The following is a 16,835-nucleotide window of genomic DNA, read 5'->3' as shown; positions in this document are numbered from 1 at the left end:
TTGGACAGAGAGCCAGATCTCGGAGTGAAACGGTGGACTTCCGGCCATCAGGGTGCCGCACGTGCGCGTAAGTGGGATTAACGTCCGTTAGTTCCATCTTGTCGACGAGAGTTTTGTTTTTGGAAGATCGGACGAATCTTCGGAGCAGCACAGGGCCGGGGAGCTGCCAACCATGACGGTAGGGACGTCCCATGAGTGGAGCGACGCTGGAACCTGAAGAATCGCTCGTGAGGAGTGACATTGTTGGATGTAGAAAGAAGAGACCTGATGGAATACAACGCTTCAGGGAGCAAAATTTCCCACTGCTGGTCTGGTAGGTTGCGTGACCTCAGTGCAAGACGAACAGTGTTCCAAATGAATTGCGTTGTATCTCTCAACCTGTCCATTACCGGTGGGATGATACGGTGTCGTTTTGCTTGTAGCGATTCCCCGTTGGGAAAGATAACTTTTGAGTTCACTTGACATGAAGGAGGCACCCCGATCAGAGTGGATGAAATTGGCCGTACCGCAAAGGGAAAAGACCTGATCGAGGCATTTGATCACTGTGGAAGTAAACATATTGGGACAGGGGAAAGCAAAGAGAAAGCATGAATATTCGTCCACCATAGTAAGTTAGTAGGTGTTTCACGTTGAGCAAGGCAATGGCCCTTTAAAGTCAATGCTGAGTCGCTGCATAGGCTGCATAGCGTGTATGAGTGAGCCATCTGATGGATGGAAGAATTGCGGTTTTAATTCCGCACAGATTCTACTGGTGGAGCAAGTTCTTTTCACATCTTCCGTAGAAAATGGGAGATTTTTAGATTGCACAAAACATACGGTTAACGCCAGGATGGCATAAGTCAGTATGAAGGTCCGCAAGAGTTGAAGTTGACATAGAAGAGCAGAATGCACGTATGCAGGTATCCGGGGCCACACTCTCTTTGCCGGGTCGATAATGTATGGTGTGGCCAAAGGCAGCCAATTCCATCCTCCAGAGTTGTATTTTGTTATTCTTGATCTTAGTGTGTTTCTGGTTATCCAGCATAAAGGCCACGGAGCGCTGATCGGTTATAAGCGTGAAATGGCGATGAGCGAGAAAATGACTCCATTTACGTACCGCTTCGATGATGGCCATTGCCTCCTTCTCGACAGGAGGATAATGGAGCTCGCTATCCTGCAAAGTTCTGGACAGAAGTGCAACGGGTCGACCACCTTGATTCAAGGTAGCCGAGATCGCAGCATCCGATGCATCGCACTCGACCACGAAAGGGAGATTTTCATTGATGGAACGAAGTGTGGCTTTTTCCAGTTGTCGCTTGAGGAGGTTGAAAGCTGAAATAGCTGTTGCCTCCAACAGAAATTACTTTGCATGAAGCAGGGGCTGGATCTTGTCGGAGAAGTGGGGTATCCACTTCGCATAATAGGCGAACATGCCGAGTGCCCGATGAAGACAGCCAAGATTCGTAGGGGGAGGGAGCTCCTGAAGCGGACGAAGTCACTCCAGATCCGGTTTGATGACACCGTTGCCCACCCAGTAGCCAAGGATGTTGACTGATGGTACTGATTTCACAGATTTGGACTCATTTAAGGTTAAGTTGCGATGATGGAGAACATCAAAAAATTTCTGGAGATTGGCATTGTTGAGTCTGTGTGTCCCAGTTATGCTTATTATAAATCACTGGACACAGACAACAAGAATAACTTTAACAGGTCTTTACTATTCGGAGGTCAGGGCTGAACTGCCCAGCAAATCACTACACAACGTTTATATACCGGTGTGGTCACCACCGGTATTACAGTATACAGCAGCCAAGAGAAAGTAGTACATCTCTTAAGGTGGAACAGGTTACATACACCACAGGCATGATTCATGCTCCTTCTGGTCATGACCAGCAATGGTGATATTATCCAGATATGGAAAAGTGTCCGTTAAGTTCTCCTGTTTGACTAGGCTATACATTACCCGTTGAAAGACGGCCACCCCATTGGTGACCCCAAATGGAAAGCGACAAAACTGGTAAAGCCGACCATTGGCCTCAAAGGCCGTATACTTTTTGTCAGAGTCCTTTAACGGTACTTGATGGTATGCGCTCTTTAAATCAAAAGTTGAAAATACCTTGTCGTTGGCAAGGTTATTGATGATGTCATCAATGCGTGGTAGTGGGTAGGCATCCAGGTCGGTATACTGGTTAATAGTTTGCGAGTAATTGATGCAAAGACGTTTCTTGTGTTGCTTCAGAGGATTTTTAACAATGACGACTTGAGCCCGCCAGGAAGATGAACATGGTTCAATGATACTGTCAGCTAGAAGGCGAGAGATTTCTGCCTCGATAAAGGATCAATCATCTTGGCTGAAACATCGTGATTTAGTGACTATGGGCTTACATCAGGGGGAAAGATTGGCAAACAAGGAGGGCTCATCGAGCGAAGCTGCCGAAAGCACACAAAACGGTACTTTGGAAATAGTAAGCTCTGGCTTTGACCCTCCAAATTCGAAAGTGAGTCTTTTGTGTTGTTTCAGGAAATCCTGTCCCAGGAGCACATCACTGCATAGGTTTTTGAGCACCCTGAGCCGGGTGGAGAAATAAGTGCGGCCATTGAGAATAAAGTCGACAAGACAAAAGCCGGAAGAGTTGGTGGTCAGTGTCGTCAGAGCCATTGCAATTTCCCTGTCCGAGGGGTAAATACGCAGTTTTAACTTACTGACAGCCCGCTCACTAATGAAGCTGTCAGAGTTGCATGAGTCGATTAGTGCACTCAAAATGTGTCCATTTACCGAAACCTTCATGGCTGCATGGGACAGACTTTGGGGAAGAACAGCTGTGATGGTAGGAGGGGCAGTTTTATCCTTGACAGCTGTAACCTTAGTAGTGGTTCTTGGTGGAGGAGCAGTTTTATAGATTGTAGCTGTAACCTTAGTAGTGGCTCTTGGGGGAGGAGCAGTTTTATAGATAGTAGCTGCAAAACTAACAGGGGCTCTCGACCGCTATACCTTAGAAAAGTGGCCTTTCTTACTAACAGAGGCTCTTGACTGGCATACCTTAGAAAAGTAACCTTTCTTACTGCAATGATTGCAGGTTGCGTTACGAGCAGGACAAAATTTCCTATAGTGGACTGCACCTCCACAGAAGAAACACTTCCTTCCAGATTGCTAAGATGCCGCTAGGGCAGGGTTATCATCAGTGAAGGCTTCTAGGGTAGGGTTTTCATCCGCTAGGTTAGAGTCATCATCAGTGAGGGCTTCCGCCCGAGACCTAGCGAAGGAGTCATTAAAAGTGATAGCAGCAGCCCGTGCACGTGGTAAAAGATAGGTATCTGCATTCCTCTTTGCTAATTCCAGGGAACATGCCTGGTCATAGGCAGCCTGTAACTCGAGGGTTTTATTCTCCAACAGACGCTGGCGTATGAAGGGAGACGTAATTCCATTAATAAAAGAATCACAAATTAGCTCCTTCTGGTACTGCTCAGCTGTGACAGCTTTAAGATTACAATCCTTGCTGAGCCTGTGAAGCTTTTGAAGGAATTTGTCAAGTGATTCCCTGGGTTGTTGTCGCGTAGTGGCCAGTAGATGCCGAGCAAAAGTTTTGTTTGGGGCCTTAACATATAGTCGCTGTAATATTAGGATAGCGGAGTCAAAGTCTACACAGTCTTCGATATAGTCAAACACATGAGGAGATACATAATTGGCAAGTATCTCTAATTTATCAGGAACATTCTCACCACACGCCCTGAGGAAGTTGCTGAAGGTACGATACCAGTGTTTCCATACCTTAGCAGTTGTAGGTGAATTCGGGTCCAGGTCAAGATGGGCGGGTCTGAGCAGTTTGTCCATGATGGATTGATTACTACGTCGGAGTTCCCTTCTGCAGTTGAAGTCGTAGCTGGCTGTTCCCAAAATTACTCAGAGCGTGGAGTCGATACACAGTTGATTAAATTGATTTAAAAAGACTACTGAGCACTTGGTTTGAGTATAAAATAAGGCTTTAATCAACTGTTTCACAACCATGAGATTTCTAGTTACATCACTAGTTCCTGGTTACAGAAACATCCTGAGCAAGCTGGGCCCACGCCCGAGTATTTATACTCCTTGGACGGCGCCATCAGCTGGCCGCCCAGTGTTACTTCATGAGTCATGATAAGATTCATGACACTGGTCACAATGGCACAGCCGCCTCATCCAGGTCTTCGTCATCCTCGTTTTCAACCTCAAGGTGCTCCTCCTCGTCCTCCTCCTCCTCCGATGAGGCGGTGCAGTCTGCGCTGTCTTCCACATCCAGTGCTAATCCTCGCTGCTGCACTATGTTGTGCAGGGCGCAGCAGACCACGACTATTCTGGAAACCCTGGCTGGTGTGTACTGAAGGGCTCCTCTAGATCTGTCGAGGCATCTGAAGTGCATGTTCAGCATGCCTATTGTTTGTTCTATGAGACTTCTCATCGACATGTGGCTTTGATTATATCGTCCCTCAGGCTCGTTTGTTGACCTCCTCAAAGGTGTCATGAGCCACGTCTTCAGGGGATAGCCCTTGTCTCCAAGCAGGCAGCCGGAAAGACTGTTTGGTGGAGTGAAGAGCTGAGGGACGGTGGAGTGGTGCAGGATGTATGAGTCATGGCAGCTGCCAGGGAACTTGGCGCACACATGCATGATGTTCTTCCTGTGGCTGCAGGCCAGCTACACGTTGAGGGAGTGGAAGCCCTTGTAGTTGACAAAGACTCCTGGGTGATGATGGGGTGCCCTGATGGCCACATGTGTGCAGTCAATGATTCCCTTCACCTGTGGGAAGCCAGCTGGAGCAGCAAAGCCAAGCACCTGCTCATTGACACTGGCTTCATCAGTGGAAAAAATGGATATAATTGGCGGACTTGTTAAAGAGGACCTCTGTGGGCAGCCGACTGCGAGATGCCACAAATGTCTGCTGCAGATGCCTGGAAGGAGCCTGAGGCAAAGAAGTTGAGGGCAAGGGTGACTTTGACAGCCACTGGTAAGGGGTTTCCACCCCTTCCTCTGGGCTGCAGGTCTTGCTCCAGCAATCCGCAAATGTCTGTGACGACCTGGTGCGATAGCCTGAGCCTCCTTTCGCACTGCTGCTCCATCATGTTGAGGAAGGTCATCCTCTGCCTGTAAACCCTGTTTTGGGGGTATCTCCTGCGGCACGGTGCAGCCCTGCACTGATGCCCTCTGCCCTGTGCAGCATCAGATGGTTCAGGAGAAGATTGGTGCTCTTGTTGTTGCTGCTGCTGGTGTGGCTGGTTCTGCTGCTGCTTCGGGTGATCGTCTTCAGATTCTGAGGACCAAGGTGAGAGAGCATAAATCATGCCCATTCTGATGTTTGATATGGCAGGTGAAGTTGAGATGACAGAAGCAATCTATCAAAGGTGAGATATGAGGTGACAGTGAATAGAGAGTTTATTGCAAACACTTCCAAACGGCGTAAAGCTGAAAATTCTCTTCCAAATACTGAAGACTTCAGCTTCTGAGATTGGAAAGTGAGCAGCTGTGAAATGGTAGCTTTTATAGCACTTTTGCGGCTGTCACCTATTCAAAGCAATGGAGAGTTGTTCAAAACCCGACACACTTACCTGACGTGATCCCCCAGCGACGTGAACCTCGTGAAAAAGTTGGACAAATGGTTAGTAGCTGGTAAAATGCTGATTAAATAGCTTTAAGTATTTCAATTGCCTGACCTGCCGCTTAGTGCCGGGTCTGCAAAGTGCAGGCAGAGCCGGCACTAGGGAAACTTACAAGGAGACGGGTTCAGAGCGGGATACCGTCCCACTGTCAATCTTTTTGATTCTGACAGTGGACCCGCCTCTAAACCCACCCTCTGAGCACCGGCAAAATTCAGCCCTCTGTTTCTGTTTCCCATCTCAACCTGCTCAATTTTTTGTATTGTGATGCCTCCAACTCTCACATAAGAACATAAGAAGTAGGAGCAAGAGTAGGCCATATGGCCCCTCGGGCCTGCTCCGCCATGCAATAGGATCATGGCTGATCCGAACCTAGACTCACGTCCACTTCCCTGCCCACTCCCCATAACTCCTAATTCCCTTATCAGCTAGGAAACTGTCTATCTCCGTTTTAAATTTATTTAATGTCGCACCTTCCACAGCTCTCTGAGGTAGCAAATCCCATAGATTTACTACCCTCTGAGTGAAGAAGTTTCTCCTCATCTCAGTTTTGAAACGGCAGCCCCTTATTCTAAGATTATGCCCCCTAGTTCTAGTCTCACCCATCAGTGGAAACATCCTCCCCACATCCACCCGATCAAGCCCCCTCACAATCTTATATGTTTCGATAAGATCGCCTCTCATTCTTCTGAATTCCAATGAGTAGAGGCCCAACCTACTCAACCTTTCCTCATAAGTCAACCCCCTCATCTCCGGAACCAACCGAGTGAACCTTCTCTGAACTGCCTCGAGAGCAAGTATATCTTTTCTTAAATATGGAAACCAAAACTGTACGCAATATTCCAGGTGTGGCCTCACCAATACCCTGTATAACTGAAGCAAGACTTCCCTGTTTTTATACTCCAACCCCCTTGCAATAAAAGCCAAGATTCCGTTGGCCTTCCTGATCACCTGCTGTACCTGCATACTAACATTCTGTGTTTCATGCACCAGGACCCCCAGATCCCTTTGTACTGTAGCACTTTGCAGTTTCTCTCCATTTAGATAATAACTTGCTCTTTGATTTTTTCTGCCAAAGTACATAACCTCACACTTTCCAACATTATATTCCATCTGCCAAATTTCTGCCCACTCACTTAGCCTGTCTATGTCTTTTTGCAGGTTTTTTATGTCCTCCTCACTCACTGCTTTCCCTCCCATCTTTGTATCGTCGGCAAACTTGGATATGTTGCACTTGGTCCCCTCCTCCAAATCGTTAAAATAGATTGTAAAGAGTTGGGATCCCAGCACCAACCCCTGCGGAACACCACTAGTTACTGATTGCCAACCCGAGAATGAACAATTTATCCCAACTCTCTGTTTTCTGTTAGATAGCCAATCTTCCACCCATGCCAGTATATTACCCCCAATCCCGTGATTTTTTATCTTGTGCAGTAATCTTTTGTGTGGCACCTTGTCAAATGCCTTTTGGAAGTCCAAATACGCCACATCCACTGGTTCCCCTTTATCCACCCCGTTTGTTAAATCCTCAAAGAATTCGAGCAAATTTGTCAAACATGACTTCCCCTTCATAAAACCATGCTGACTCTGTCTGATTAAATTATGCTTATCCAAATGTCCTGTTACTGCTTCCTTAATAATGGACTCCAACATTTTACCAACCACAGATGTTAGGCTAACTGGTCTATAGTTTCCAGCCTTTTGTCTATCTCCCTTTTTAAATAAGGGTGTTACATTAGCAGTTTTCCAATCTGCTGGGACCTTTCCTGAATCCAGGGAGTTTTGGAAAATTACCACCAATGCATCCACAATCCCTACCGCTACTTCTCTCAAGACCCTAGGATGTAAGCCATCAGGTCCAGGGGATTTATCCACCTTAAGTCCCATTATCTTACCGAGTACCATCTCCTTAGTGATTTTAATCGTGTTTAGCTCCTCCCCCCCCCCCCCCGCCCCGCATTGCCCCCTGTTTGTCCAGTGTTGGGATATTTTTAGTGTCCTCTACTGTAAAGACTGATACAAAATATTTGTTCAGCATTTCTGCCATCTCCATGTTCCCCACTACTAATTTCCCGGTCTCGTCCTCTAAGGGACCAACATTCACTTTAGCCACACTTTTTCTTTTTATATAACTGTAGAAACTCTTGCTATCTGTTTTTATATTTTTTGCCGGTTTACTTTCATAATCTATCTTCCCTTTCTTAATTAATCTTTTAGTTATTCTTTGCTGGCTTTTAAATGCTTCCCAATCTTCTATCCTCCCACTAGATTTGGCTACTTTATATGCCCTTGTTTTCAGTCGAATACTACCCTTTATTACTTTACTTAGCCACGGATGGCTATATTTTCTTTTACGCCCCTTTTTCCTCAGTGGAATATATTTTTCTTGAAAGTTGTGAAATATCTCCTTGAATGTACACCACTGCTCATGTACCATCTTACACCTTAATCTATTCTCCCAGTCCACTTTGGTCAACTCTGCTCTCATACCTTCATAGTCTCCTTTATTTAAGCTTAGTACGCTGGTTTGAGATCCAACTCTCTCACCCTCCAATTGAACTCACCTTGGCTGGTTGTCCAATGTTGGTGGAATTCTATACTTTGCACTCTCTGGCAAGATGAGAGATATAAAAGAAGCTACCCAAGCCTCCATGGTGAAAATTAAAGGCTCTATTATAATGGTAATAACAGAACCCTTCCATATATTCCACAGAAGCTGGGATAATCATGACTCCTGATAACATTTTCTTGCTTCAGGACAAAAGTGAGAGCGGATAGAGTTGAATCCTGGAAACATTGAACAGCCATGTGGTCTGGAGAACAGTGGCAGAGAGATAGAGGAAGAGGAAGGAAGGAAGTTAGTTAGTTAGTTAGTTCTGGCCAAAATAGACTCTCAAAAGACACCAGCAAAACAGGTTAACTGTTAAATTATCTCATGGCTGTGGGATCTTGCTATATGCAAAATAACTGTTGTGTTTATCTACATATTAAAAGTCACTATACTTCAAAGTAATTCATTGTATGTGATGCACTTTGGGATGTTTCTGAAAGAGATGTGATAAGTCAATTGTCATGGCTTGAGATCCTTTTGACCACATTCCACAGAAAGGATTTGGAAAAAGAGTTAATTTTAGTGCTGGGCTTTACAAGCAATGTGTATTCTCATTATTTTTTTCTGAAAAAGGACACCAAATGAATGAATGAACGAATGAAGAATGAATGTTTGCCAGGACACTGGAGACTTCTCTGCTCTTCTTCCAATAGTGCCAGATAGTCAAGTTCAGTTGACCAGATGCTCTCTCTGCTCTGCCTCAGCAACGTGTCTTCACCTAACTCATTGGAAAGCACACTTCACTGCACTAACATGAGCATCTGGGCAACTGAATTTTTTAACCTTTCCTACACCAGCCTTATACATAATCTCTCTGGTGAAAATAATAAGTGAATGCCAATTTTGAACAGTTTATGCTCTGAACTTGTGTGCACTAGAAACTAAATCGTACAAAGGCAAAATACTACAGATGTTGGAAATCTGAAATATAAACAAAAAATGCTGGAAATACTCAGCAAGACAGGCAGCATCTGTGGAGAGAGAAACAGAGTTAAAATTTCAGGTTGGTGATCTTTTGTCAGAACTGGAAAATGTTACAGATGTAACAGGTTTTAAGCAAGTGCAGGGGCAGGAAAAGGGGGGAGGGGAGGACAGAACAAAAGGGAAGGTCTGTGATAGGATGGAAGGCAGAAGTGATTAAATGACAAAATTATGATGGTGCAAGGCAAAAGAGGGTGGTAATGGGACAAATAAAGAAATAAAAGATGGGTCTGGAGGAGCTGTAAATGGCAACAGCAGAATCATTACCAGCACCTGCTGTCCGAAAAAAATGGGAGCAGTGGTTACGATCTGAAATTGTTGAATGCGATGTTGAGTCCATAAGGTTGTAAAGTGCCTAATCGAAAGATGAGGTGCTGGTCCTTGAGCTTCATTGGAACAGTGTAGGAGACCAAGGGCAGAGAGGTCAGAGTGGGAGTAGGGCAGAGAATTAAAATGGCAAGCGACTGGAAGCTCAGGGACATGCTTGCAAACTGAACAGAGAAGGAACTCCGAAATAACAACAGAAAATGCTGGAAAAACTCAGCAGGTCAGGCAACATCCGTGGAGAGAGATTTGAGTTGACGTTTCGGGTCGAACCCTTCTTCAAAACTGGAAAGAAAAGAAGATAGATCGGAGGCAGGGCTGCGATCGGACAAAAGAATAAAAGAAACAAAAGAAGTAAAAGCGACAATAAAAGGTATTAGAAGCTAGATGAGATGGTAATAGGCTGAGGTTAGGTGTAAAGTGTACTGGCAGGGCAAGAGATAGCTGCCAGGTGTGAGAGTGAAACAAAAGGAAAGGGGGGGGGGGGTGAAAGGAGTGGAAAAATAACAAAAAAAAATGAAATAGGGGCCGAGGTTATGATCTGAAATTGTTGAACTCGATATTGAGTCCGGAAGGCTGCAGAGTGCCTAATCGGAAGATGAGGTGCTGTTCCTCGAGTTTACGTTGAGCTTCCGTGGAACAATACACGAGGCCAAGGACGGTGAGGTTCGAGTGGGAATGGAGCGGTGAATTAAAATGACAGGCGACCGGAAGCTTGGGGTCACCCTTACGGACTGAACGGAGGTGTTCCGCAAAGTGATCACCCAATCTGCGTTTGCTCTCCCCAATGTAGAGGAGACCGCATCGTGAGCAGCGAATACAGTATACTAGATTGCGAGAAGTACAAGTAAATCGCTGTTTCACCTGGAAGGGGTGTTTGGGACCCTGGACAGTGGGAAGGGGGGAGGTATAGGGGCAGGTGTTACATCTCCTCCGCTTGCACAGGAAGGTGCCAGGCGAAGGGGAAGGGCTGTTTGGGGTGATAGAGGAGTGGACTAGGGTGTCTCGGAGGGAGCGGTCCCTGCGGAATGCTGAAAGGGGAGGGGAGGGGAAGATACGTTTGGTGGTGGGATCACTTTGGAGGTAGCGGAAATGCCGGAGGATGATCCGTTGAATGTGGAGGCTGGTGGGGTGAAAGGTGAGGACAAGGGGAACCCTATCGTGGTTCCGGGAGGGAGGGGCAGGGGTGAGGGCAGAAGTGCGGGCGATAGAACTGACACGGTCGAGGGCAGTATCAACCACGGTAGAAGGGAATCCTCAGTTGCGGAAAAAGGAAGACATGTCTGAAGCACTGGTGTGGAAGGTGGCATCGTCAGAGCAGATACAGCGGAGACGGAGAAAGTGGGAGAATGGAATAGAGTCCTTACAGGAAGCAGGGTGGGAGGAAGTGTAGTCCAGGTAGCTGTGGGAGTCAGTGGGCTTGTAGTGAATATTGGTCAATAACCTATCCCCAGAGATGGAGACGGAGAAGTCGAGGAAGGGAAGGGAAGAGTCAGAGATGGACCATGTGAAGGTGAGGGAAAGGTGGAAATTGGAGGCAAAGTGAATGAAATTGTCAAGTTCGGGACGAGAGCAGGAAACGGCACCGATACAGTCATCAATGTATCGGAAAAAGAGGTGAGGGAAGGGGCCCCGAGTAGGACTGGAACAAAGATTGTTCCACATAGCCCACGAAAAGGCAGGCATAGCTAGGACCCATGCGGGTACCCATGGCAACACCTTTGATTTGGAGGAAATTAGTGGAGTTAAAGGAGAAGTTGTTTAGTGTGAGAACAAGTTCAGCCAGGCGGAGGAGGGTGGTGGTGGATGGGGACTGGTTGGGCCTCTGTTCAAGGAAGAAGCGGAGTGCCCTCAGGCCATCCGGGTGGGGGATGGAGGTGTAGAGGGATTGTACGTCCATGGTGAAAAGGAAGCGGTTGGGGCCAGGAAACTGGAAACTGTTAAAGTGGTGGAGGGCGTCTGAAGAGTCGCGGATGTAGGTGGGAAGAGACTGGACAAGGGGAGAAAAGATAGAGTCAAGATAGGAAGAGATAAGTTCCGTGGGGCAAGTACAGGCTGAAATGATGGGTCTACCAGGGCAGTCCTGTTTGTGGATCTTGGGAAGGAGGTAGAAGCGGGCTGTGCGGGGTTGGGGAACTATGAGGTTGGTGGCAGCGGGGGGAAGATCCCCACTGTGCTGTTAGGTAGGGAGTTCCAAGATTTTGACCCAGCGACGATGAAGGATCGACGATATACTTCTAAGTCAGGATGTTGTGAAACTTGGAGGGGAACTTGGAGGTGGTGGTGTTCCCATGTGTCTGCTGCCCTTGTCCTTCTAGGTGGAAGAGGTCGCGGGTTTAGGAGGTGCTGCCAAAGAAGCTTTGGCGAGTTGCTGCAGTGCATCTTGTAGATGGTACACACTGCAGCCACGGTACGCCAGTGGTGGAGGGAGTGAATGTTTAAGGTGGTAGATGGGGTGCCAATCAAGTGGGCTGCTTTGTCCTGGATGGTGTCGATCTTCTTGCGTGTTGTTGGAGCTGCACTCATCCAGGCAAGTGGAGAGTATTCCATCACGCTCCTTACTTGTGCCTTGTAGATGGTAGAAAGGACTTGGGGAGACAGGAGGTGAGACACTCGCCACAGAATACCTAGCCTCTGACCTGCTCTTATTGCAATAGTATTTATGTGGCTGGTCCAGTTAAGTTTCTGGTCTATGGTGACCCCCAGGATATTGATGGTGGGGGATTTGACGATGGTAATGCCATTGAATTTCAAGGGGTAGTGGTTAGACTCTCGCCTGTTGGAGATAGTCATTATCTGGCACTTCTGTGGCGAGAATGTAACCTGCCACTTATCAGCCCAAGCCTGAAGGTCATTCAGGTCTTGTTGCATGCGGACATGGACTGCTTCATTATCTGAGGAGTTGTGAATGGCACTGAACTCTGTGCAGTCATCAATGAACATCCCTATTTCTGACCTTATGTTAAAGGGAAAGTCATTGATGAAGCAGCTGAAGATGGTTAGGCCTAGGACAATGCCCGGAGGAACTCCTGCAGTGGTGCCCTGGGGCTGTGATGATGATTGACCTTCAACCACCACAACCATCTTCCTTTGTGCTAGGTATGACTCCAGCCAGTGGAGAGTGTTCCCCCTGATTCCCATTGACTTCAGTTTTACTAGGGCTCCTTGATGTCACACTCAGTCAAATGCTGCCTTGATGTCAAGGGCAGTCACTCTCACTTCTCCTCTGGAATTCAGCTCCTTTGTCCATGTTTGGACCAAGGCTGTAATGAGGTCGGGAGCCAAGTGGTCTTGGCAGAACCCAAACTGGGCATCAGTGAGCAGGTTATTGGTGAGTAAGTGCCGCTTGATAGCACTGTCGATGACACCTTCCATCACTTTGCTGATGATTGAGAGTCAACTGATGGGGTGGTAATTGGCCGGATTGGATTTGTCCTGCTTTTTGTAGACAGGACATACCTGGGCAGTTTTCCACATTGTCAAATAGATGCCAGTGTTGTAGCTGTACTGGAACAGCTTGGCTAGAGGTGCAGCTAGTTCTGGAGCACAAGTCTTCAGCACGATAGCCGGGATGTTGTCAGGGCCCATAGCCTTTGCTGTATCCAGTGCGCTCAGCCGTTTCTTGATATCACATGGAGTGAATCGAATTGGCTGATGGTGGGGACCTCAGGAGGAGGCCGATATGGATCATCCACTCGGCACTTCTGGCTGAAGATGGTTGCAAACCCTTCAGCCTTATCTTTTGCACTCAGGTGCTGGGCTCCTCCATCATTGAGGATGGGGATATTCATGGAGCCTCCTCCTCCCCTTAGTTGTTTAATGGTCCACCACCATTCAGGACTGGATATGGCAGGACTGCAGAGCTTTGATCTGATCCGTTGATTGTGTCCATTTAATTGTTGCTTGTCCCAGAGTGAGAAAAAAATTAAGCCAAAACTGAGGCAAGCTGTCCGATCGCATTTACGCCGAACCCTTACAGCAAGCAGAGAAGAGATTTTTTAAATTTCATATGGAATGAATAGGTCCCAGAGGTGAAAGGACAGTGTGCTACGCAACTCTGCCGCTCAGCTCCAATATATATTTGTAGTACTAGAGCAACATTAACAGAGGCTCTGAAGCAGGTTGCGTGCCCTTGTCTCGGCAGGAGAATGATAACTGATATTGGGCGGCGGTGGCAGAGGGGAGGGGAAAACGCAAAGGTTATAGTCATAAGAGAAGTTATTTGGAACCTCGGAATTTCACTCAAACACTTTCTGCCTTTAACCAGCTCTTTTATTTATCTACCCAAAGGCTTTTTTCGCAAGGGGCATGAACCAGACAAAATCCGTCATTCATGAATGAATCGTTTAAGCGTATTAAAATGTCATATCTTCAAAACTAAACCGAATTTTTCCGGAGCAGGTTACTTTTAATGGGCACTATAGAAATAAAATCGAAGCGTCATACGGATTTTAAGAGCTTTAACTGTGACTCATGCGGCGGAATGAAATACCACCAGTCTTGACCAGTTGTATGAAAAAAAGAATCACCCAAGAAATAGCCGTCAATTTTTTTTATAACAACAGCTGAAGGAAAGCGAACGAGTGACCCCTTTCTCTTTCAGATCTAGTTTTTATACCTTTTATATTTTGCATTTTTAGAAGTACCTTGGCACACATTGCTGAAAATTCCCCAGTAACAGTTCATGGGGAAAAGTCGGTAAGGCTCGCGTCCACTCAATATGTGCTTGGAAAGACTGACCATGAGTGGAGCTACCAAACTGTGTAGGCGACCTGCAGAGAAAGAGATCACTGGCAAATTAGTCATGTCTGTCTCCATTTTTATGCTATTTTAATTTTACGAAATAAGTTCACTGCGGTCGATTTCTTTTTTGTATTCCCTTGAAAGTAATGTTACACAACATTCGGGTCCAAAAGATCTTATGACCATGTTAGTACTGACCGTGTGATTGTAAGTCGCCGTTGAATTAGTTTCCGTTAAAAACGTTTTTATTTCATTCTAAATATTCAGAACCTGTTTTCTGCATCAATGAGTATATACCTGGTTTCTTCATTTCGTATTATTTTCAATATAACTGTATGCCTAAGATCTTTGAATTGTCATTGTTCTGCGTCAATTCTATATATCCATTCTGACTTTCCCCGAGTCTGAATTACCCCAAACTTCATGACACAATACGATTGTAATTTAACATGAAATGGTAATCAAATATACGCGAGTCTACATTCGGTGCAGGCGATTGACAAATGGCTGAAAGCATTGCACTTGAAGATGTTCTTTCCAAAGGTTGTGAACTCCATAGCACTCCAGGACCGAGCTTGCCCACACAATACTTGAGCCATTTCCTCGCTTCCTTTTCTGAGAGTTGGGGGAACAAAACACACCTCAGAAAGCCTTCCAAACGATCAGTCTGAACGCTACTTCTACTTGCATTCCATTCATGCTTAATGGCAGATAAAAGAGCAGGAATCTTTAGAAGTTACATTCCTGCCCAACAGCTGCGCGTGTTGGGTACGCGTTTGATCCTTGGACCTCGATAGACGGTCTAATTTGTAAGATCAAATTGAAAGGTCCAGTTTGGCTGGCTTGTAAAATTGTATTTGTCCCATCAAATATAAACAACTGTATGTTCATTTTATTGACATCAATTTCAGCTTTCTGATAATCCTGCATATCGTTTTAAAATTATTCGTGTTGGATTCTATCACATGGTTACATTTCTGAGCGCTGTTCATAGCGTTCTGAAAAGCTAAACATTGTGAAAATAGTGAAGGGCGTAAGACGTTTTTAAAATCTGATTTGTTTAAATTAATAACGTGTCTTTTTACAATGCGACACAGCACAATAAACAACGCAATTCGCCACAATACATATAGCACAACGGATCACATGTCAACCGACTACAGTGAGAAGAACAAGTCAACAACCTTGTGGAGAATCACTGGCCACCGTGTTGCTCGCCCACCTCCATTCCATAATGGCGCGAACCAGCTTCAGTCACAACATTCAACTCCATGGCTCGGTAGTTAAATGTAATTGATGCTGGGACAAACAAGTGCCCGATACCACCAGGAAATCCAACAGAACATTGAGAATCCTGAAGAAAATTCACCCCTAAATTGTCATTGTCTGCAGTTATTCCCCCAAGCCTTATTCACCCAGTGATGGGACATTGGAATTCTATTTGGCAGATCGCAGAGAATACGCATCTTTCACTACTTGACTTAGCCCAGCCCAGGGTTATGCAGAGTAGTGGGCTGGTGTGTGGTGAGGATAGTCTACCATGCCAGAATACTGCATCCACAACCTCAAGGAAATTGTATAATTGTGACAATTCTCCACAAGATTACGATTGGAATATGAACAACAACATCTTGCATTTATATAGCGCCTTTAATGTAGTAAAACGTCTCAAGGCACTTCACAGGAGCATTATGAAACAAAATTTGACACCGAGCCACATAAGGAGATATTAGGACAGATGATCTAAAGCTTGGTCAAAGAGTTAGGCTTTATGGAGTGTCTTTAGGAGAAGAGAGAGATGGACAGGTTTAGGGAGGGAATTCCAGAGTTTAGGGCCTAGGCAGCTGAAGGCACCACCACCAATGGTGAAGTGATTAAAATAGGGGATGTGCAAGAGGTCAGAATTGGAGCATTGCAGGGCTGGAGGAGGTTACAGAGATAGGGAGGGGTGAGGCCGTGGATGGATTTGTAAACAAGGATGAAAATTTTAATATTGAAGCGTGCAGGACTGGGAGCCAATGTAGGTCAGCGAGCACAGGGGTGATGGGTGACTGTAACTTGGTGCGAATTAGGATACGGGCAGCAGAGTTTATGATGAGCTAAAGTTTATGGTGGGTGGAAGATGGGAGGCCAGCCAGGAGAGCGTTGAAATAGTCAAGTCGCGAGGGAACAAAGGCATGGAAGAGGGTTTCAGCAGCAGATGGGCTGAGGCAGGGGTGGAGTCAGGCGATGTTATGGAGGTGGAAGTAGGCGGTCTTGGTGATGTGAATCTATTAGTATTTGATAATAAATATAAATATTAATATTCCTGAATCAACATACTTTCTGGCCTTGAGAAATGTTTTTATTGTATTTTAAAATATTGAGCATAGCCCATATGACCATAATCACATGACAAGCTAAACAATAGTGTAGAGAGATTTGTGAGTTTCCAAAATCCATTTGGATATCACTAATTCAAAAATGTCAAAGACCTTTATTCTTAAGAAGGATTTCTTGACACCTATTTCCTTAGTTGTTGTTCTGTTCAATTTGGTCATCTTGATATCTCAGTTATGTGCAGGCAAACAG

Source organism: Somniosus microcephalus, chromosome 16 (genome assembly GCF_052327205.1).
Source record: "Somniosus microcephalus isolate GS21.2 chromosome 16, FLI_Smic_1.0, whole genome shotgun sequence".
Taxonomy (NCBI): Eukaryota; Metazoa; Chordata; class Chondrichthyes; order Squaliformes; family Somniosidae; genus Somniosus; species Somniosus microcephalus.
Note: the sequence above shows the minus strand (reverse complement) of the source record.